Genomic DNA, 24,867 nt, shown 5'->3' with positions numbered 1-24,867 from the left:
ATAAAGCCGGTGTTGTGCTGATTATGTTTTTCATTAGGCACTCAAAACAAAGTTATTTCACACTTTTTAAAATAAGGAGCAGCAGAATATTGTTAGTGTATGGCATATAGAGCGCCACAGGAATCCTAAAATGCAGAAGTAAGTTAGCATTCGAGCGCCATGGGGTCTAACGTCTAAAAGTCAACGGGGATTTTGAATGTGTTTGTGGTTAGACGCCTGAAATAAGGTCTGTGGTTAACACAAGCTGAAGAGATGTTGGTGTTTTGTTAGAGCACATAAACTACGTTAGGTAATACCTCCACTTGTGAAGTTTGAAGTTTTTACTCGTCTTTAAAAAGGCGGTTGCTAACAAGCGGCTAAATGTGACTACAGTGGTTGTCGGGGACATTAAAGGTCATCACGCCGGACACAGAGGGCGGGAACTCTCTCACTAGTCGGAGATGTCTCCTGTAGGTTTAATCTGTAGGTTAAGGTGAAGATTATGTTAGTAAACTATTTAAACAAAAGTTAGTAAACAAAAACAAAAAGATACGTGGATTAGTTTATCGGAGATCGTCTGAAGCATAACGCTAGTGAAGTCACAATCATCCGACCATGGTGTAGTTAGCGTTAGCATAACATTAGCTTTTTACTTCTGTCGGCCGCATTAAAACTTCAAACATCATAAAAATGGCGTTCATCTGTGAAGGTTATCCTGCTGAACAAAACGCCTACGCTTCAGAAACGTGTGTTTAACACAGAGATTATTTTATGCAATGATCCAAAATCCAATGAAAACATCCCAGAGGAGGATTCTGGTTAGACCCCATGGAGATGATACTTCAGGGCTGGCCTACAAAAATACGTCATATGGTTTGTTCTCTATTGGCTTTGACCTTATCACTCCTTGTAGATTTCTTACACATGCAGAAATGAATGGAGCAATGAGCAACGGTTTTGCTCCAACCGCCCTTTCCAGCTTCTAAAGGTGGATGCTGGGTTGGTGGTGTGGCTGAAAGCAGCAATACTTTCAGCTGCTTTCACACTGTGTACAAAACTCAATTTTTCAAGGGTGAGCTGCTCTGTTTTTGTATTTTTGGATCTCGGAAGTCGGAAATTCATTGTTGCCGCTTGCCCCCATGTATCCGGAGTTTCTGCTGCCACACCCCTAGTAGCATTTATGTGAAGTCAGAGTGAGCAGAGAGAGAACGCCACACAGAAAGTCACCTGCCTGGCCGGGGTTTTTCGAAACCAGCACAAACCCGCTGCAACAGAGTGCAGCGCCCCTAAACTGTTGATCTAACAACAGCTGTTAGCGAGCTTACTTTATCTTACTGCATCAAAGTGTGCATTACTGATGCTCAGGCCTCCATCTAATAGTTCAAACATAATCAACAAGCATTGATTTTTTTATTCATTCCTATTTGTTGTGATAAATTCAGACTTTTGTGATGTTTTCTTTTGCAAATCCTCAAAATGCAATAATGCAGATGTGATTTATTGTGCAGCCCTACAAGAGATATAACAAAACACATGAGCAGATCTGAATACTATGACTCTCATGCACACGTCCTGTGGGGTAAAAACATTGTGCTACATGTAGTAAGGTGTTTGGTGTCAGAGGGAATATGATCCCATGCTGCAGGGAGAGGAAGCAGGAAATGTTCACTCACGTCTTTCTTCGCTCTCTGACTCACCGTTAGTTCAACCTGCTGATGGGGGGCTTCATATAAATTATTAAATTTGACAACTCAACGCTCAGGATTCAGACACAAATTAATCCTTAGCAGTGATCGAGAGAGGAGAAATAGGCTTGAATGAATTATGTGTAATTGGATCGACCTGATCGGATCACATTTTATTTTAAGGAGTGCAGCAAAGACAGAGTGAGGAGTTTATTTATATCCTCTCCTGTCGGTCTACACCCAGATCTGTCAAACCTCCGAGGGGTCACCCACAAGTCAAACATCAGATCCAGGACACACACACCACATCATAGGCTACATCAGACTCTTATCGCAGAAATGTCTTTGTACTGTTGAGTTTAAATCCTGCGCTGCTGCAGCCATTTTTTTGGCTCTTTGCGGAGCTGAATCCAACTAATCCGAGCTGAATCATTTCCAAGCATCCCCCATCTGTTTAGCGTGCATGTAGATCGTCTTTTCCACGCCAGCAAGCGCCCCAGACAACAGAACTCTTGTACAGAAGGAAAAGTCGCTCAAACGAGGGGGGTGGGGGGAGAAATGGCGGTGAACTCCAGACCGGTGCCAGCAGCGACAGATTGGAGTTGCCTTATGGTAGCAGTGGGAGAGGACGTGTGTGTCGCAAACTGAAGTTGACAGAACAAAGAGAACTTGTGATGGACTTGGCACGCGGGGAGAGAGAGAGAGAAACCTCCCCTCCTCTGACCCGAGTTAATGTCTGATGGAGACCAAATTCAACCTTGAACAATCTGCACAAATTCTCCTGATCACAAAACATCACACACACAAAACATAAGTGTCTCTGCATGAGGCTGCAGCTCTGACCCTCACATCCACTCTTAACCATCTAATGAAGCTTCTTTTTCTTTTTTTTAACTCTGGGTAAGAGAATTTGCAACCTTCCTAATTTAAAAAAATGCTCCAACAATGTCTCCCTTCTTCATCTCTAATTAGCACACAACTTTTACTGCCTCTCCATTTGTCACACTCATGTTTTACACCTCAGAGCTGCACTTCCCACAGCTACACCATTCACAGAAATAAAGAAGAAGCTCTTTGTCCTCCACTGGTCGGAGGCTCTGCAGGCTGCCATTGTTCCTCCTGAAGGTGTGAGGGAAACGACCTGGCTCCTTTGTTGCGTCATAAACGTGACAAAGAGAGAGAGAGAGAGAGAGAGAGAAAGAGTTTTAAGGCTCAAGCTACTGTGCTAATTTAGATCATTATCTGATCAGTGTGTGATTTGATTCTTTGAGAAACTTTTTCAGGAAAAGTTTAAAAGGTGCTGAAGTGAAGTATCACACGAGTCAAACGAACTGGACTCCAAAAGTCTCCCTCTTCCTGAAAGGAAGATCAACAAAGAGTGAAGTTGTGCGTGTACTCGAGCATTGAACTTAGAGCAGAACAATCCAAGGCCCACTTTTTATTTTTATTTTGATAAGTTAATATGCTCCGTTGTTCTTTTGCTCTCTTTTTATTTTTTCTTCTTCTCTGTCGTAGAATGAGCTACCAGAAATATTCATCCATGCCTGTATAGATGAAGCACTTATAGGTAGATCTTTTATACAAACCATATACAAATGTATATCTGCTCATTCTGACAGTTTATGTTGTTTTTCTTCAAAACTATCAAATAAGAAGTATTTAAGAAAAAAAAAAGTCTCACTTTTAAGGGTGCACCTCATTAAGAAATGAGTACATGAAGGGGAGAGAAGAGACAAGCAGCAGAGGGAACAACACACAGCTGTAACACAACCTGAATGTTGCTTTGATCATTCTTTGCTGCTTTGTGGATCAATAATGGATTATCATATTGTCTTGTTCCTCTTGGGCTTATTCCTGTGGTATAAGAAGATGATTTTTGCAGTTTTTGAAAATGTTTATGACAGGAATCTTTTAATGAGAGGAGTATGAAAGATAAAAAGTAGAAACAGCATCTTCTTGAGGGGAATTCATTTTTACCCTTTGTGCATTTTAGAAACCTTATTTTAAACCTCCCAACCTCCGTTTGTAACTGTTTTACATCGGTGTGTTTATTTATTGCAGTTTTGTACTCGCTTAATTATCCTAGGACATTTTAGACTTTTGTAGACTGAGTTTATCAGTCTTGTATTATCTGTCTCCTGTTTTTCTTTTTGATTTAATGTCTGTTTTCTAATTATTTCTGGAATGACTCGATGTCATTGTAAATGAGGGTTTCCCCTCAATGATCTTTCGAGTATAAATAAAGGTTGAATGACACTTTAAAGTTATAAAATACTCAAAACCGAGTGTTGAGGATCACAAAGTGCAAGCAGAGTGTCTGTCCTACATGCTGTACAAATGTTTTCCTCTGATGCACAGTCTCTGTTGTTTGCAGAGCGAGTAGAACAGAAACAGAGTAAGAGGACTTTTAACCCTTCTTTTGTTGCTTCAGTGTTTTAAAGTGTCAACTGAAAATGACCTGCTAGTGTGGACGCAGCGTGGAAGCTAAATATAGACACTCGTAGCTGCATCATAAATATGACTGACCATGCAGTGAGGGGGCAGGATCACAGGATATGAATTTTCTTTGTTGCCACCAGGAAGTGGGACTTTACAGCCACTGTCATCGATTGAGGAAAGAACCTGAAATTCACAGGTCTCCATCATCGATCTCTTCATTTATCATCGGAGATATCGACGAGAGAGATAAAGAACGGGGAGAGGGAGAGGAAACGAGACGGGGTCGGGCAGAGAGCGGGAAGCGAGGAAGCTTTCAGAAAGAGAGAGGGAGAGAGGGAGAGAGAGAGGGAGAAGGTGAGAGCAGGATGATGGAGTCATGTTTGGAAGAGAGAGCTCTGCTGGAAGTCGCCCAGACTGATGTGAGGGTAGAGTTACAGGAAGCAGGAACACAACCCTCACTGTCTTCTTCTTCTGCAGGAAGAAGTGCACATATGTTGTTTTAATGGTCACTCCAGCTGAATCTCAAGAGAGCAGATATCGTGATATGAGGACAGTCATTAGATGCATATAGACTCTTCCATAAGTGGGTAAAAAATCACCCATATTAGAATCACTGTGTTTTTATGCAATATTTTTCAATTTTGTTGAAAAAAACGATTTTTCTGTATTCAGGATTATGATTCCATCCACACCAGAAGATTTCATGTTTGAATTATTTTGTGAACAGTCTCTGTAAGTCTGATTTTGAATTCATATGATTCTTGATTTAAGTGACTTTTCCAACAGGTAACTTTGTGATTTGAGACTTGTGGAATATAACGTGGAGAAACTGGATGTGACATTACATTACTGTCTGATGAAGAAGTGTTTTCTTCTCTCCATCCACTACTTTCTTCCTCGGCCTATAAATAATCGTTACACCCTGCTGGGCGCCAGTGTTTCCATTTTTTTTCTGACAGACGTCCAGTTTGGCTCTGGTGGAAGCATCGCTGCTGTGCCAGAAGTTAGAAACAGAACATTAGCACCACCTGCCACAAGCAGAGATTTACAGAGAAACACTTCAGCCGTCTATAAGAGCTCAACGTGTGAATGTTCATCGCAAACAGAACGGTGAGAGGAGTTAGAGTTAGAGGAGTGTACTCACTCAACAACAATCTGAAGGAACTTGAACTTCCTTTTAGTAAGTTCTTTTGACTTTAGCCGTTTTCACATCTGCACTCCGGATAATATCTAGATAATTACGGGAGGACTTACAACATCCACAAAATAGCGGAGAACAATACAAATATGAAGCAGCCGTTTCATTACGTGCATGGAGATCATAGTGGTCGCATGTGTACACTCGATGCACCATGCAGCATTCACTGTATAAATGCCACTCCCCCCTCCTATTGACTTGAGGTGAATTCTCTGGAGAATATCCTGCTGCGTTTGCGTTCAAACATACAGCTCCTCCTGGAAATATCAGGAGTTGTTCAGGAGATTTCTGCAAGTGTGAAAGCCTAAGAGAGAGAGAGAGAGAGAGAGAGAGAGAGAGAGAGAGAGAGAGAGAGAGAGAGAGGGAGATAGAGAGAGGGAGATAGAGAACGAGAGAGAGAGAGAGCGAGACCTGATGGCTTACTTCTTCCTGACCTCAGACAGTCAAACAGTTTGCTTGAGCGTGAATTGCTGTGTCCTGCAAAACATCCGTCTGGGTGAAAAGGTGTCTCTGGTGTGACGGCTGTTTGTTGAACATCTGTGTACGGTGTCAATGTCATGATACTTCATCTCATTCACTTCTGAGAACGACTTACTCAACCTGTTCTTACATTTTAACAACAGACGTGATGGGAGACGACAAAACAGAAATCTTGAGCAGCATCTCCCCACAAAACAGAAAAAGAGTTTCTACAGCCGCAGCACCGATGACTCATCCTCTTGTAGTCCTTCTGGGTCACTTTTCTAACACAAGGACACACACACACGCACACATGCACACATATGGACAAACTGTGCAGGGTCTGTGTGTTGGGCTTTTACAAGACACATCACACAGGTAATTAAACCCCAAAGCAGCGAGTGCAGCACTAATATTAGCTCCCTGGTGGAAGGATCCTCGTGCTAATATTAGCTCTCTGCTTGCTCGTTGCTGGCACCGTGCACAAGCAGATTTGATTATTTTTTTTTGCAGTTAAGTACGTAATAAATAAAAAGCCTTGAGGAGATTAAAGGGGACGATCAGCGTGCAACAAGAAACCTCTAATTATCTGCTCACACAGATCGAAGCCACCATCGATTTTTCTACACTTATCAGGTTACATCACGCCACCTACTCGTGCAAATCCCTACAAATGTCCTGTCATCAAACAAACACATGATGTCGATCTGGATCTGGAATCAGGATTAACCAAACTGCTGTCAAAGAGAGGAGACCTGGAGAGAAAGAGGAAAGTGTCAGAGAGACGACTTTGTCTGATACGAGGCGGTCCCCCCCGCTCTCCTGCTTCTCCTCCTTCAAACACACGTTCAGACCAAAGAGACGGGTCCTCTGACTCATGCACAGGAAACAAAAAGTGTGTGTGTTAGTGAGTGAGTGTGTGAGTGTGTGAGTGTGTGAGAAGAAAGCTGCAGAGGCTTGTTATGGGAGGAGAGGGAGGAGGGCGAGGCATTCAATCAGCAGCACACCGGCCGTGACCTCGCAGCTGATACTCCTCCGCTCACACCTGACGTGAACTGGATACAATTTTTTCATTCAATCTGAGATTGTTTCATGAAAATAACAAAATGATGCAGCAGCAGAGGAAACCTGGAACGAGCTAAGAAGCAGCTGTCTCACTCAGAACAAGGCTTTCTCTCTTTTTCCTCCTAACGAGATGTTAAGGATGCATAAGATACTCGACATCGTCTCTCTCCTTAGAATAAATTTTTTTGTTTTATCTGCTGCCACCAAAAGTTAAAAAAAAAGGGGTTTGTTGTGGGGCGCAGATGGCCTAGCGGTTAGGTCGCATCACATGTACAGAGACGATAGTCCTGCTTCAAGTCCGACCTGTGGCTCTTGTCCCGCATGTCATTCACTGTCCTGTCCAAATAAAGGTAAAAGTTTCAAAGATAAATCTTTAACAAAAATGTTTGGTGTCTGCTCTGTAAAGAAAAGAGAGATTCAGGTTCAACAAATGAAGAGATCACCTGACTGAGGGTGAACTCTGCACTCGTGCTTCAGCTTGAGTACGGTACAGGGCAGCTGGGCCTAGTGTGAGTGCACCCAAACAGTCAAGAGTAAAAAAAAGTGTAAATCCTAAAAAAGATGATCCTGGAGAAGATTTGATAACATGCAGTCTCAAGCCCTTCTCACAAACAGACTTCTAAATAGTCTGCCCCCGACATGGACGGGACATGACGTTAACAGGACGCTGCAGAAGTCATGTTGTAATTCTCATATCCCCCCCCCAGGTGCAAAAGCGAGAGCTTCAGGCGCTCCTCCTTTGTGCCGACTGCCATCAGACTGTACAACAGCAGTGGGTCCTAAAGTCTGTCTACTGAATCACTGACAAACATTTTACTTATAATAGTTGTAAATACTTTTTATTTATTCTTATTTATTCTAATTGTATTAATATTCATATGCATGTTCATCCTGTTGTCTTTTACTACTGCAGCACTTGAATTTCCAAACTGGGGATGAATAATAATAATAATAATATAATAAATAATAATAATAATAATAATAATAATAATAATAGTAATAATAATAATTAATAATAATAATAATTATTATTATTATTAATAATAATAATAATAATAATATATTTTATTTATAATGCAAAAAATCTCAAAGTGCTAAAAGGATTATCTTATTTGATCTTATCTTAATGTCACAACAAGCAGCAAACACGTGGTCAGTTCAACAACTTCAGTGTCGACCCTCACAGCAAGAAACTCCTCATCTCTCAAACAAGCAGACATCGCTGCTGTTGTTGTTGTTTTGTATAAACTCCTTCCTCCTGAAGGCCGGATGTTCTCTTCTGGTTCTGCATTGCTCACATTGTATAAACGTCATCCCCAAGCTGTAATGTTCCAGACTTCTACCTGCAGCTCACCTGGACTTCTTCAATACTTTACTAAGAGGCTGGCAGGAAAAAGTCTGGGTTAACATTTTGCTGTTTGAGTTCCCATGCTGGACAATTTCAGGAGATGTTCAGGAGAGCGGTGCACGTGTGAAAAGAGCTTTAGAGCCGCCCCGTTTCTATTTTACTCTCTCCTGCTCGCGTAAACGGATGAGGAAGAAGGAACGTGGGGACTCTAGAAGGAACTCGCAGAGCTTGTTAGCTTGTTTTTACTAAGAGGAGATAAAGGTGCATTAATCATTTCCACATGCGTCAACACCGGAGAAAAATGTACAATCCTTTGAGTGTTGTGATTAAAGTCAACACCTGACTTCCATTTGTTCACCTTCAATACAAAAAAAGCATGAGATGTTAAACTATTAGCAAGGGGGAAACTGAAACTCACAGAGTAAATAATCAAATATTAAACGGATGCAGTGTGGACAGCGAGCGTGCGATGCTGTTAGGACTCGGTGTGATGCTGTCACTGCTGAAACACTTTTATGTACGTTCATTTGAAACATGTTTTCTGAGCTGCAGGCTAACTGACATGTCTTTGCTGTGAGGAAACACATCGATAAAGGTATTAATATCAACATTTCTAACCAAAGTTATATTATTCCTCCTTCTGAAATCACCCCAAGACATTTAGAATTCCAACGAGCAAACTCAGACTTCCAACTCTAACGTAAAGAGACTCACATTTCAGATCAAATCAGAACGCAGCAGGCGACCTTGTTCGTCCAATTATACTCTACTGCACGATCACGCTGGACTGAAAATGTCAAGTTAGAAGAGTTTAGAGAGGACTGAAGATCACTGACACGGGAGAAGACAAAAAAAGGGTTTCAGCAGAGCTACCCCTCAGAAACATCAGCACTCTGAAATACAAAAATACAACTAGTTTGGACTACAGAACTGTGTTAAAGGAGCAGTATGTAACCATGACGCCTAGTGTTAAAAATGGGTACTGTAGTTCAGATTCTAAACATCATAGAGAGCTGTCTCCCCCCCCCCCTCCTCTCTAGAGTCAATGCTCACACAGGTCACCATGTGGTGGACTCTGAAGCTTCAGTGTTTATCCAGCTCTGCATGGGTCTGTAAACCTTTCTGTGTTCTAACCTCTCTCCATTTTTCAAAAGCATCTCCAATATTGATCCTAGTTTGAGCACGTTTCTGCTCGTGGAGCTTATTAGAAACATGCAGAGGCTTTTTAGGTCGGGTACAATCACTTCTATGTGAACCACTTCTCTTCCATCGCTGCAACACCTGTTGACCTGATAACTGCTCTCATATCTGACAAACCGAGGGGCGTCCAAAACAGCCGTGAGGGGAATCTAAAGTTAGAAGGAGGACATACTGGCTGCTGCATTGTTGTCAGAGAAGTCAGCACTTCAACATAGCATGTTTCCTTAATGTCTGATCATATAGTAAGATCACTTTATCATTTCACTCACTACACATCTTACTGATTCCTCCTTTAACGATAGGAGCTTGTTGACTATTAGAAAAATAATCCCCAGCCAACATGTACATCAGCTACAGAGGATGAGATACTTTATTGTTATTTTGGGCGTGCGACTAAATTTAGTTTGGGACGATCAGCCCAGCAGCGCTAGACGAGATAAAAATAGACAAAAAGCACATGAAAGATAAAAAGATTAAAAAAACAACAAGAACTAACAACACACAGTGTAGATAAATGAACAGTGGCTATTGCACATTGTGTCCAAACTGCAGCAGAGTTCATGTAATAAAATGTATATTTTAAATGTTAATAAGCAGCTCAGTGTTAAATCACATTGTTGTTGACATGGAAACCTTCTTAAAGCTGCATGTATCGACACGCTCACACACAAATATGCAGTCCCTCGCTCCTTTCACACGGCCTCACACATGTTCTCTCATTCATGCCTTCACACTCTCAGTGTCAGCCACCCACACACACACACACACACACACACACACACACCACACACACACACACACACACACACACACACACACACTTTACTGAAGAGACACACTTCTTTACAAATCATTTATAAGTCTGAGAGTGACTCACACATCTGGAGCAACTGGATCACGGTGTAAAGCATTCAGCCACCTCACTGCTTGTTTACCTTGAGCTGTCACACACAGAAACATCTCTACTCCACACACACACACACACACACACACACACACACACACACACACACACACACACACACACACACACACACACACACACACAAACTCACCTCTCCTCCTCTAACAGCCACTCCATCCGTACAGGATTTACACCTCCCACATGCTTTAACTCGTCTCATCCTCTCTCCTCTTCCATTCTTCCTTCCTTCCTTCCTCCTCTCCAGCAGAGCGGTGCACACAGACCTGTCCGACCAGCACTGACTCCCTCCCTCCACACACACTGCTCAAACTCATCCAATTAGCATGCTCGCCTCACCTAGTCCCGCCTTCTGCTTCTTCCCCCCCGCCTCTCACATGCATGCTGAGTCAGTGAAGAGAATGAAGTGCTGAAGTGGGTGAGGGAGGGGGAACATGCCCCGATACAGACGGGGAGACAAACTGTTAAAATGCACAAGACCCCCCTTCTGCATGCTTGCTGAGAAAAAAAATACAAAAAAACAGGCACAGCAGATGTGACTGTATGAAAATCTGGACGTCAGGAACATCTCAAGCATGTGTGAACCCCTCCTCCAAAACACCTCAGCGGTTCATTAAAAGGAAAGTAGAAAAGAAGGAAGGAAGAAAGGAGGGTAGAAGGAAAGACAGAAAGAAAGTAAGAAAGACAAGTAGGAAGGAAGGAAGGATGGATGGATGAAGGAAGGAAGTAAGGAAGGAGGGAAGAAAGAAAGAAAGGAAGAAAAGTAGGAAGGATGGATAAAAGGTAGAAAGGAAAGTAAGAAAGACGGAAGGAAGAAAGGAAGGTAGAAAGGAACAAAAGAGGGAAGAAAGAGAGAAAGGAAAGTAGGAAGGAAGGAAGGAAGGAAAGTAGGAAAGAAGGAAGGAACAAAGGAGGGAAGAAAGAAAGACAAAAAGTAAGAAAGACAAGTAGGAAGGAAGGAAGGAAGGAGGAAATGAAGAAAGAAAGGAAGGAAGGTAGGAAGGAACAAAAGAGGGAAGAAGAAAGAGAGAAAGGAAAGTAGGAAGGAAAGTAGAAACACCTCAGTGGTTCATTAAAAGGAAGGGAGAATAAATTCAAACTGTTTGCATATTTTTTAAGGGATTTTGCACGAGGTAAATTCTCATGACACATTTAAAATGTGAAATTTAACATTTTGTCATTTCTGCTGCTAACTGTCCTCTCGAGCTGTCATTGGGTAACCAGCAGTCTCATTGACGGTCTCTCATCTAACCGAGCTGCATGGCGTTCCTCCCTCATCGTCAGCCTATCATCGCTTTTAAATTTGATTCTTTCTCCTTCCCAAGGGATTAATAAAGTTCCTATGTATCTATCTATCTATCATCGTCTTTATGGCGTTCTTTTAAAGACGTGGTTATAACACCCAAAGGTCCACATTCCTTTGTTGATATTGTACAACATCTATATTTACTGCAGGAGGTTTAAGTCAGGGTTCTCTGCTGCATGTTATTCTGTAGCAGCTCTTAATAATTCAGGAGAGAACATAAAGTTCCATCCTGATGGTTCCCTTAACGCTGCAGGAGTCTGTGCAGTTAAGACATCATGAACTCTATAGAACACATAAAGGATGTTTGAGTGAGACAAAGAGAAACTGAGGGACACATGTGACCTACGATTCATAAAAAAAAAAAACTCCTGAAGAGTCTGAAACATCAGAGCAGGTGAACACTCGCTCTCCTGAAATATTCAAGAGAAGCATGAAAGCTTCAAACGGACAAAAACACTTTCCCACTTCTTCACTTAGTTTGAAAGTTCATGTTGGTGTTTGTTCTAAAGCAGCCGAAGGTGATTTTTAACAGATTATTGTTCTGTTATATGGTCAAGTGGGTCAAGGAAAGACCTGCACCAGAACCTACTTGTGCGGACTGAATGTGCACGGGAGGAAGGAAGGAAGGAAAGTAGGAAAGTAGGAAAGAAGGAAGGAAGAAAAGAACAAAAGAGGGAAGAAAGAAAGACAGAAAGACAAGTAGGAAGGAAGGAATGATAGATGGATGGAAGGAAGGAAGAAAGGAAGGTAGAAAGGAACAAAAGAGGAAAGAAAGAAAGAGAGAAAGGAAAGTAGGAAGGAAGAAAGGAAGGAATGTTGGAAGGAAAACAGGAAGGCAAAAAGGAAAGTAAGAAGGAAGGATGGAAGTATGGATGAATGCATTAAAAAATGAAGCCAATGCTTAAGAGCAAAAAACTGCAGTTCCTCCAGTGGCCACTAGAGGCTGGCTGCAGAAGCCTCAGGAGTCCCACACACACTCATATTAAAATGCCCTTTATTACAACCTTCTTTAGAAAACTGTTTTGGTGTGAAGAGCTCAGAGTTGGTGGATGTTTTTTTTTGTATCTCTCAGTTTTGATCATATGCAGTCGAAGAGGTATGCACATTTAGGGGCGTGGCTAATCTGAATGACAGGTGGGTGTGTTTTTAACTCTTTTGTCTTAAGGCCCGCCTCCTCGCCTGTTTCTAGGTAAACCAAAAGTGATCTTGAGACAACATTTCCAATACGGCAACCGCCATTGTTGGGCCTCAAAAACCCGCCTTAGAAACCAGTAGGTGGCGTCCCTGAGACTACGTCCATGTTTTTTACAATCTATGGTTGGTCGTTGTTTCCAGAAGCATACATCACCGTCAGACGATCGCTGAAGGGGTCAGAGATCGGTTTATCCTTTTGACCTCTTCTTCTTCGCCCTTGAAGCCAGCAGCTCATTTATCTAAATAACTCCACGACTGATGAGTCAGCAGAGTCTGACACTCGACACACGGTGCAGAGCACGGGGATCAGGTCTGGCTCAGACTGTCAGGTCCTCTAAGAAGACAGAAACCGGATGAGGCAAAGTTGCAGCTTTAAGCCGCTTATGTTTACTTATATTAATACCTCGGAGAGTTTGGAGAGTTTTCACAGTGACGTACCTCTGACAGGGGATTCGTCATTGTCTTTTTGTGTTCTCAAACTCTGCGTCGTCTGCCTCAGCAGGAGTCAAAAGTTTAGCGGTTAGCAGAGCCAGAACACACCTCTGTATGTGTGTGTGTGTGTGTGTGTGTGATTGAAACAGGTGAAGATGACGGGCAGCGATCAGCAGCATGCTCCTCTCTGCATACTGCACCAAAAGCACCACCGAGCCAGCTTTTAGCTTCCAGCAGTGTCAGCACTCACAGAGGCTTTCTGCAACAACATCTCTCTCATCATGGCTGCTGCTTTATTTTCAGGCAAATAACATTAAGGACACATCACATCAGGAGGTCGTGTTGATTTGCCTCCAGCCACCAAAAGACGATCTTTGTGGGTGAACTTGAGAGTCCTATACGAGGGGGGAGAATGACACCGATTGATCAATGGGGATTTAAAAATAAACTCATCGGTGGGACATGTGGAGGATCAAATTGGATCCTCATCCTCCATCTTTCTTTTACTCCAACGAGATGTCAGGTCAAGAAGTACAAAGAAATTGGTGTTGAAATGATTTTTCCTCAACCTTGTACTTTCCAGTTCTCCACAGACCTGCAATCCCTAACATTTCCCCCAGATGCATTTTTTACTTTCCCACTTTTTCATCCATTCAATTGTTCTCACTTCTCATCATCAGATACTCTTCAGATATGTGTCTACTTCCATATATCATCTTCAGAATTGACTTAAATTTGTTCTTAAAGGCTTTATATGTGATTTTTTGATCCAGCAGATGTCGCCCTTGAGCACCAGCATTAAACCAAAACAACTCGCGCTGCATTGTTGTGTTAGCATGCTAATGCTAGCGATCTTTATTATGCCGGTATCTTCACACTGCATGTAAATTTACCTGAAATGAGCGTGATCTAGAAACACAGTTAAGCAGTGAGTACAGTATGTTATTCTTCTTTTCTCTAGTCCCTCAATTAAACAACTTTTATACACGAGGGGAGGAGTCAGCCGGCCGTCCGGGCGATGTAAACAAACTGAAGATAGGACTCTAAAAACTCTGAAAACATCACAGACGGTGGGACTCGGGTGTTACACCCATTGTAGACAATTCAAATCAATTCAATTCAATTTATTTGTATAGCGTCAACTCATAACAAGTGTTATCTCAAGACACTCTACAAAAAGCAGGTAAAATACCTTACTCTTTGTCTGTTAACATTACAAAAGAGCAGGTAAAAAGACCTTACTCATTGTTATGTTACAAAGATCCGGCCTATCCATCATGAGCACTTTAGCAAAGCAGCAAAAGTTACAGTAGTAAGAAAAAACTGCCTTATTAAAAGGCAGAAATCTTCGGCCGGATCCCCGGCTCATGACGAAACAGCCTTCACAGGCCTAGACTGCGCCGGGGTTGGAAACGGATAGGGGAAGAGATGGGATAAGATGCAGGAAGAGGGATAGGGAGCAAGGGGGTCATGACTCACAGAGTTATTTTCAGAGGATATACTTGATTTATATTATATTTAAGTGTCAAAAATCTTTTTTCTTAAAAGACTTTAAGAAAAACCTATGTCGGTTTCATGATGGCAGAAATGTTCTCCTCGTGTTCTTAAAGGGATAGGTCAGTATTTTTGAAGCGTGGTCGTATTAGGCACGTGTAAATCTATCTGAGGTGTCAGTCAGCTCAGCCCGTCTACTGAGAAATCAGCAGGCATGCAGGCATTCTAGATGAAGTCGGGTTGAAAAGGGTGCCGGTAGCCTGGTGGTTAGAGCCTGCCCCCCATGTATGGAGGCTGTGGTCCTCTAGGTGGTCCCCCCAGGTTGGGGTCCAGCCTGTTGCTCCTTTCCTGCATGTCATTCCCCTCTCTCTCTCCTCCAGATTTCTGACCCATATCCACTGTCCTATCTCTACAAAATAAAGGCCAATAATAAGCCAAAAAGACATTCTAGGAATGAAAAATGTGTCTGTTTGCATTCACAGATGTAGCCCACGCATTTAAACACATTTTCAGTAGTGCAGTGCATGTGTGAAAAAAGATCAGAAACCAACCTTCACTGTGTCGAGAGATGGATTCCAAATTCATTCAACCATCGGACAAAAATGAATCTGAAGACTCAACAAGCTAAACACAAAGGGTCAACATTAACAGACTTCTTTTTCTTTAAATCAGGGATTTGTTCATCTCAGATCAAGTGCAGTACAAATATTTAGAAGTGCATTACAGAGCTTGTGATTTATGTAACTCGACTCTTGCAATTAAAGCACTCAGATAATCTGTGGCATTGCTCGCTGCTGGACACTTTGCAGGGCATTGTGGGTTATCAAACTCCAGAGGAAATCGATTTACTGGCATTGAAATGTTACCAAACAAGCCAAGAAATGAATCCCGCCTCCCTCCACTCATGTTACACTCTTCGCTGAGTGACCGGCATCACAGACAAGACGAGGTATTTCAGCACGTATAGCGAGGAGAAAGCTGCCTCTACAACAGATTTGTGTTTCATTAATCACACACAGGATCCAGGCCACTGCAAAGCGCTCCATCTGTAATGCAGCCAACATACAGAAGGAAAAAAAAAGCCCTCACAGATTGGAGCAGCTTCAGCAGACGACCACTGATTATACGGCAACACAGCAGGATTGTAAAAAATGCTAATGCTCGCCATCATCACACGAGCTCAAACGCTAAAACAAGGCCCTTTTTCGTCAGCCAGCACTCTCAACTCCTAAATACTCCCACTTCCACACCTCCCAAATGTATTCTTGGCTTTGAGCAGAAAAAAACACACGATATCGCTCTTCATTACGGATACTTCAAAGTCAGAACTTGCAAAAATCTGCTCATTCTTTGAAGCAAAACGGGCCCGAAATACTGAGAGAAAAAACGATGAGAACTGACAGAGACGGTAAGCAGGAGATAGTGAGAGCGAGCAGAGAGTGGGAGAGTGTAGGAAGAAATAAAAACAGACGTGGGAAGGAGTATATAAAAAAAAAAACAGTAATCCAAGACCACGCTGGTCACTAAGGCTGTTTTTTTTTTCTCAGCATGAAACAGAGAGCAGGCTGACCGTCACAATCTTCCAGTACGAGCTGATGGTAACCCAAACACTGTTAGCACTGACCACTTTGTTATAACAGCTCTCACTCAGACCCTGAAGGCATCGTGTGTCTCACAACACCTCCTCTATGCTCTGACTGAAGGGCAGGCCTGTGCTCTTCTGTTCTCCTTTTATTATTTTTACTTTAGTCGAGTGATCCGCTGCTCCCAAATCTTGAAGTCCTCTGTGCAATAAAGACACAAACAGACTGTGGTTCATTTCAACTCTAAATGTAAATGTGAAATGGACTTGAGCTTGTATATTTCTTTTCTAGTCTTCTGACTCCACAGGTCACACCTACACATTCACACACTGATGGTAGAGGCTGCTGTGTGAAGAGTCCATCAGTTTTAATTAATCCATTCATACACATTCACATACATGTTGCTGCAGGAGAAGGGGCTCGAACCCCCGGCCTTCTGGTTGAGAGAGAACGACTCTACCACTGAGCCACAGCTCAGTATGTACATCAGGTTTGGTTACCCTTTTTCCAGATTTATTTTTGTGTGCCTTTATTGGAGAGACAGGGCAGTAGATAGAGTTGGGGAATGACATGTAGGAAAGGAGTCACAGGTTGGATTTGAACCTCTTACCAGTAAAAATTTGTTTTTTTTTAATTTAAAGGAAGATCATGAATCATGAAAAAGAAAAATGTAATTCCATGACGGACTTGATTATGAATTAAATAAGAACTTTTCATCTGATGTGACTGTGTGAACTATATAGGATCTTGCTGTTTATTCCCAAATTATTATAACGATTATCTATTTTTTTAGTCTGTGTTTTGTCATGCTGTCCTGTCTCCTTTTTTGTATGTTGTTGTTGTTTTTTGTTTTGTTTTTATACTGTCAATGTTATGTCTATATGTTTGTCTTTTTTGAGTGTGTTAATGTGTTACTAAATGAAAATGCAAATAAAAATATTGGTAAAAAATAATAATAATTTAAAGGAAGAATGTGCAACTTTTTGATCCGCCCTTGAGCTCCAGCATGAAACCAAAACAAACTGCTGTTTGGGCACGCCTCCTCCATCCTCTCCTCCAGAGACACACCTCCAACCCCCTCTCCACTCACGTTCACAAGAAGGAATCAAGCGCATCCTAATGTTAGCGCTCTTTAGTTAGCGCGTAGCTTCACATTTCATGTAAACTGACACAGAATGAGCGTGATCTAAAAACTCTTACTAACATTCAAATAATCAGTGAGTATGTTCTTCTTCTTCTCTCTAGTTCTTGACTAAAACAGCTTTTATACACAAGGGGAGGAGCCGGCCGTCCCATCCATGTAAACACGGCCTGACAACTACACAGCCAGCGGGACTCGAGCTTCTCCCTCATTGTAGACAGTCAGGACTCAGAGACACATTTACACAGGAGAGACTGGATTTATAATATATTTATGAGGAACATGTCGCACATAAACTTGCAGTCAAATGATCTCCAGGAACATATTCAGTACAATGACAGCGAGAACTCTTTGTGCCTGATATGTATTTATAATTGAATATGAGCTATTCCTACAGCAGCTGTCGGTATAATCTGCGTGATACTGATTTAAAAGTTTGTCCTCCCTTGGATCAGTTCATCTCTGCAGCCAGAAGGATGAACACTGATATCAAATGACACCAGCCTGCTACAGATCGACCGAGCACTCACCTCGAGACTCACACACACACACACACACACACACACACACACACACACACACAGTCAGCTCGGTTACAGCTCACACTCTGCATGTTTTACCAACGACGCTCTTTAATCCTGTGCGTCATGACCTCCTTTTCCATTTTTCTGACTGGCATACCGACACGTTGTGTCAAATATTATGATCGATGTTAAAATCCAGAACAACAGATTAATCAGACCGATGACACAAACTTCTACGTCAATATGTTGTCATTAAAGATTTCTGTTGCAGTGCTCGTAGAAACTACCGTAAAACTTTGAATAAAAGTCCATCCCAGTTTAAGGCCCAGTCCCTTTGACTGGTCTGGTGTTTCCATATGTTTTGTACAAACTCTGTGAAGGCAGATCTCGGTTAGAGTCCACTGTGCATTTAGTTTGTGGATCCAAATTACGCAAAAAAAAAAAGATGAACCACAAAATCCATCCAAGAAAGACAGAATCAGGTTCTCGTGTACAGGCTAGGATCAAGACCACGTTAACCGAGACCAAGACATACCCGAGACCAGAGAGCTCCGAGACCGAGTCAAGACCAAGACCAAAACCAAGACCAAGACCAAGACCAAGACCAAGACCAAGACATTTAGGGTTGGAGATCGAGTCAAGACCAAGACCAAAACCAAGACCAAGACCAAGACCAAGACCAAGACCAAGACATACCCGAGACCAGAGAGCTCCGAGACCGAGTCAAGACCAAGACCAAGACCAAGACCAAGACCAAGACCAAGACATTTAGGGTTAGAGACTGAGTCAAAACCAAGACCAAGACCAAGACCAAGACATTTAGGGTTAGAGACTGAGTCAAAACCAAGACCAAGACCAAGACATTTAGGGTTAGAGACCGAGTCAAAACCAAGACCAAGACCAAGACCAAGACCAAGACCAAGACCAAGACATTTAGGGTTAGAGACTGAGTCAAAACCAAGACCAAGACCAAGACCAAGACCAAGACCAAGACCAAGACATTTAGGGTTAGAGACCGAGTCAAGACCAAGACCAAGACCAAGACCAAGACCAAGACCAAGACATTTAGGGTTAGAGACCGAGTCAAGACCAAGACCAAGACCAAGACCAAGACCAAGGCAGGACGTGGAAAAATAGCCTTTCAGTGGTGGTCTTGACCGGTCTTGATTTAAAACACGTAGTCCACCCAGTCAGTGACCGAGACAAGACCGGCTAAAAATGCTTTTGATTCCAAGACCTTCAAAAAGCGGTCTCGAGACCGGTCTAGATTTCAAGTACTACAACAGAAGTAAAGACCATGAAGCAGGTTTATGCTGTTTCACAAACATCAAGTTGGTGATTTATTTAATTTGTTAATTTTGTGCAAAGTTAAAAATTCTTTCTGGTGTAAATTTTGTCATAATCCCTCCCCTCTTTGTGGTGCCCCAGATTTGTTTGTAAATAATTAAAGACCCGTCTCGTATTGACGCCTCTCCCAAACAAAGACCGGGTCATTTCACAGATTGAAGTAAATAAAGGCGGGGCTATTAATAGAAGTTTTACTGTTTACTACCATGCCCTACACAGGAAGTGAGAAGTCCACAGTTAGCTGCTGTGCAGATAAACAGGGTTTAAAATGTTAACGCGTGCACTGCTGGAGAGTTTACTATGTTCTGTTTTATGTCTTTCAAAGCGGACTCTCTTACCCCTTTTAAAAAGTCCTTTAGTGCTTTATGCTCCATAGGAATGTTAAAAATGCAGAAAGTGTGAACTTCCTCTGCATGAGATTCACCGAATACTCAGAATTCATGAATAAGTGATTTAGCTGCTGTCATATTTAATTATGTGCATTATAAAAGTGAATAGCAGAAACTTCAGTCCTTCAAAATGGATATTTTTGATATTAAATATCCACGTTTCCACCAAGCTGTGAGGTTCAGTTCGGTTCAGGACCGTACACATTTATTGGTGTTTCCACCGTCTAAAGTTGGGAATGGTGCAAATAAAACCAACTCTGTTCTGAAATACATTTTTGCTGCTCTTCTGTTGGGGTGCCAAGTGTACCAGTTCGACCCTAAACGGTAGAGTTAGACACACCGCAGTCCGCTGATAGGTCGAAAGAATCGTCACATTCAATGCAAAAACTATAATTAACATGACACATGTAAAATGACTTTACTGTAACTTTATTTTGAGCAAGAAAACGCTGTTCCCATGTAGCTTCCTCAGGTTTCGCTCAACTTGACCAGTTTGAATATCCGGTGGTTTTCAAGAGAGTAATGTGAAGGCTGTTTTAGTTTTCGGTGACTATTGTAGCTCCGCTCCGTGGTCGACCTCGGAGACGCAGACCTCCATTGTTGCCCTTTGTTTACTGTTTCGTGTTCTTGTGCTTCGTTGAATTTATTGGCGAGCTACACTGTGTTGCACTGCTAATATGATGTCATGCTATTACGTGGCTGATGCTGCTAGCGCTATCCGTCTTACACTCCACCTACCAGCCAAGGCTACGTACGGTTATCTGAGGAAAGTCAAGCAAGGTCAGGGTTTACCATAGTGAACTGTACTGAACCAAACCGGGCCGCTGGGTTTTCTTCTTCAACTTCAAAATTGCTTTTAAGCTAATGATAGCATTGGCATGTTGTCTGTGAAATGAGACTTTCAAAAGCACAGCGGGGTCTTTCTTTTCCATCACTTTGTTTACAGGGAGACACTGAGGTTATCAACGGTGCACCAAAAAGGGTCAAAGTAGCACCTGATAATGCATTTAAACAAAATAATGCATTCATTTCTGACCTTATAATCACATTGAAATAAACATGTTAATGCTGACAGATCCAGCTGATTTATTAAGTGCAGCTTTAGCTTATAAAACATACACAGATTACTTGCTGTGAATACCGTGAGTCTTTGTTTTCACAGTCTGTGTTATATCCATGAAAAGTCCTCATCCTTCAACTTTTTACCTCTTGTTAAACTCTGAACACATTCAGAAACAGTAAATGTGATGCATTAAAGACGCTTAAAATCAAGTCAAAGTCCTCAGAAATCCTACATCTGCAGTGTGAGGAACAGAGCTGCTCCTCAGAGAGTCCCTCTGACCAGGAGCCCTGCAGACCTGATGGAGTAGATGTGTGTTTCTGTGTGTGTGTGTGTGTGTGTGTGTGTGTGTGTGTGTGTGTGTGTGTGTGTGTGTGTGTGTGTGTGTGTGTGTGTTTTTCACTTCTCTCCAGGAAAGGTGAGAAGAATAGAGTCTTTTTTCTACCCCCACCGTCCACTCACTGAAACTCACAGAGGCAGAGTCTAGACCGAGTCCCAGATGGGGGATTCATAAACTGCAACAAATGAAGACAAAATGCTTCCAGGTGCCCTTGGCGGCAGCGGCGGTGTCAGTGGCGTTGAATGGATCGGCCCTCTGCAGGCTCCGCACGGGGGGGGGGGGGGAACATTTGACAGGAGTCCTAACACACAGACATGCAGCCCGGTCGTCTCTGAGCTGCAGAGACTTTTTCCTGCAGTGTCATTTATCATCCCGAGCATGCGTTAAGCATAAACAGCTACACTGTTGATCCTGAGAGGCTTTCAGCTACATCTTCATGTTAATTATTTGATCTTTAAAAATGTCACCAAATGTGAAAATTCTCCATCTGTCGACCAAAAAATTAAATGTATATTATTTGTTTTGTTGGTTTAATGTTAAACCCAGAAAAGACTATGGAGGGACGTCAACATTTCTGACTGCATTTGACGGACAAACCAGATTTAGTTATGAAATAAACAGAACAAACGCACTAAGATTTGACCTTTTTCTACTTGCTCCTTAAATGCAATCTCCTTATTCTGCAGGAAACGTGCCAAAAATGTAAGATAAGATACTTCTAAAATATCTGCCATTGTAAAGTAGGGTGAAAATGTTTTTTTGTAAGTCTTTAAATTCTTGAATTAAGTGTAAAGACATCAAAAAAAGAACACTTTAGAGCACAATATGAAATGAGAAAACAGAATTCACAGGTGTCCAGTCCTGTGTGTCCTCATCACCTCGTTTATTCATTTAATAAACGTGTGTTTACAGATGCATCAGGTCTGCATTGACCCTGTGCGCCTGTTGTTTTCATTGGACACCAACTTATTTATAACCTCCTCACGTACAAACTCACCTAACAGATAAAACACTCCAGTGCCAACTTTTTCCTGCCAAGGGCAAAAACTTCACTCTGCAGGTTGAGTGTGCAGAGTGTCACGCACAGATGCGTCAATGACAGAAAGGAGTGTATAGCTGTGTGACCTTTTCTCTGCATCCCACAGGTCCGACTGATGCGGTGCACTCTGTTCGTGCATGGCATCAAGTTGTGTGTTGCCGTGTTGTTTTTACTGCATGTGATGATGATGTGATGTTATGTGAGGCAGCAGCAGCAGCAGCAGCAGCAGCAACAACACAGCACACGCTGAAAACGCAACGAAATAAAAATGCAGCAGACATGTACTGCACAAACACGAAGGAGAAAGGGGGGGTAACAGAAAAAGGTGTTTTTACTCACCAGGATACGTGATGTTTTCTCCGGTGAAGCTGCAGCAGTAACCGCGGCGTCGGTCCAGCCGGTACCGGAGATAATGAGATGCTGCGAATGAGACACTGCAGTCCACATTTATCCCGCTGCCTCCAGCTCCAGTGTGTGTTTCAGAAAGAGAGAGAGAGAGAGAGAGAGGGAGAGAGAGGGAGAGAGAGTGAGAGAGAGAGAGAGAGAGAGAGAGAGGGAGGCTTTCTGGGAAAGGAAGAAGAAGAAGAGGACGGTCTGACGTGATGCCGTGAAATGGACAGCTTCTCCTCAGGTTTTTTTTTTTACCGTCCGCTTCTCAACTCTTCCACTCTCTCTCTCTCTCTCTCTCTCTCTCTCTCTCTCTCTCTGTCTCTCACTCTCTCTCTCTCTCTCTCTCTGTTTCTCTCTCTCTCTCTCTGTCTCTCACTCTCTCTCTCTCTCTGTCTCTCACTCTCTCTCTCTCTCTCTCTCTCTCTCTCTCTCTCTCTGTCTCTCACTCTCTCTCTCTCTCTGTTTCTCTCTCTCTCTCTCTGTTTCTCTCTTACTCTCTCTCTCTCTCTCTCGCTCTCTTTCTCTCTCTCTCTTACTCTCTCTCTCTCTCGCTCTCTCTCTCTTTCTCTCTCTCTCTCTCTCCTTCTTTGTCTCTCCTCCTCCTCCCTCCCCACTGGGCTGGGCATGCCCAGTCTCTACCTCCTCATGAGCTCCAATGGATTTCTTCACAGGAACAAGTTAGTCAGGCTCAACAAAGTTAAATTATTAAATATGATTTAAGAAGTTTTCAGGTGATTTCTGTCAGTACCTCCACCTGGTCGAGGCCTGGTTGTACAATAAGCTAAAAATAAGCTAATTTTACTTTAGAAAAGAAGGCTCACTTGTAAAGAAATGAATTGCACTTTAATAAATTAACAATCCAAAACCTCCAATATTAAAAAAACAACCACAGAAAACTACAATCCATACCCTCCAACCATGGGCGGTTCTAGGCAGGGGCCAACAGGGGCCTGTGCCCCTGTAATACTGAGCTGGGTCCCCGCTGTGGCCACCCCTCCAAAAGGAAGAGCCCCCCTAATAACACAGTATTTGACTCAACAACCAGACCCACAATCTAGTATTAAATACTGAAACAAATATAAATCATGGTATTTAATGATGGTTGCTATTATTTGGCATAATATATATATAAAAAAAATTAAGTAATTATCTTTGTCTGTTTTTCACCTGGTGTAATGTTCACCTCTGACAAAACAACTGACAACCCTCTGACTAGCACTAAAGCAGATCAATGCTACTTCACAGCTCCTGCTATCTAGCAGCTGCCTGCCAGTTTTGGCTAACTTTAGCCTGAGGCTCCGATGTAGCTAACTTTTAGCGATGCTAACTTACATATTCCATGCAGCTTGTTATGACACTCCTCTATGTTGTAGTCTTCTTTATCCTCCTCGTTACCCTCTGTGGCTAAAGGAGGGAGTAGTTTATGATGCTAGTTGCGATAGGTCTGAATGGTTCCAAACTTTTAAAGCTAACTTGAAGATCGATGAGGGAAGAGAAAACTTTTTGGAAGGAGGGATCTGTATGCAAACCTGAGATGTAACTTGGGTAAGAGGATTTTCTGCAGCCGTTGTATCAAACAGTACAGAGACTTCTTTTTATAACTGAAGGTTTGTGTGTGAACTAGTGATTGCTGACATTGTAAAATGCTATCACTAATACAAACTGACATCTCGTAGCCGTAGCTTCATATTTATGGTGCAGACATGAAACTGGTTTGAAATTTGACATGATGCATTCATTCCTTATAATCACATACACTTGAATACACTCACTATAGACCTGCATATACTTTAATTTGACTGTCAGCTAAGTTTGCAGGATTTGTTGTAATTTAGGATGAGACGAAAGACCCTAAAAGTACATTTACTCCACATTTTACATTCATAAACTTTCAAAGATTCAGGGTCAACATGCTCTTTAAAAACCTTTCAGAAACTGCTGAATCTTTTCATGCATTTCCAAACACTCTAACACACTAATATTAAAGGATCTCCGCTGGGAAATAACTACAGTCCTTGTGTGATTAAAACATTGCAGAGACACCATGAAATGTCTACGAGGTTTTTTTGCAGTTTCCTCAGGAGGGAAATGGGCCGGTAGTCGCTCTGCACCAGGATAATGAACTCATCTACTAATCTCTGTGATCTGAATGTTAATAACGATGAGGAGCACTTGGAGGGAATGCTCCGTGATACAAAGCTAAACTGCAGAAACTTTTTAAATGAGTGAAGACATGAAGACAATGAGAAGCAGCCTCGCTTTATGCTGACATGTTTATCTGATCGTACAACGTTTGGGTCTAACCGACCTTCATCAGGTGTAGCCTACATATC

At 42.3% G+C, this 24,867-nt stretch overlaps 2 protein-coding genes across 2 annotated transcripts in view; one reads left to right on the top strand and one right to left on the bottom strand.

Annotated features, from left to right (window-relative positions):
- The window catches only part of LOC110002839 (PH and SEC7 domain-containing protein 1), a 75,149-nt gene extending 64,003 nt beyond the window's left edge, over positions 1 to 11,146 (bottom strand). Inside the window, 1 exon segment of the mRNA XM_065949992.1 lies at positions 10,429 to 11,146. The gene's annotated coding sequence lies outside the window, so the exon portion shown is untranslated.
- Positions 1 to 24,867, top strand: part of chad (chondroadherin) — a 228,688-nt gene that overhangs the window by 186,903 nt on the left and 16,918 nt on the right. The window lies entirely within an intron of this gene.

The sequence above is a fragment of the Labrus bergylta genome, chromosome 21, assembly GCF_963930695.1.
Source record: "Labrus bergylta chromosome 21, fLabBer1.1, whole genome shotgun sequence".
Classification (NCBI taxonomy): domain Eukaryota; kingdom Metazoa; phylum Chordata; class Actinopteri; order Labriformes; family Labridae; genus Labrus; species Labrus bergylta.
The sequence above is the reverse complement of the archived record's forward strand: the minus strand, read 5'-3'. Positions and strand labels throughout refer to the sequence as shown.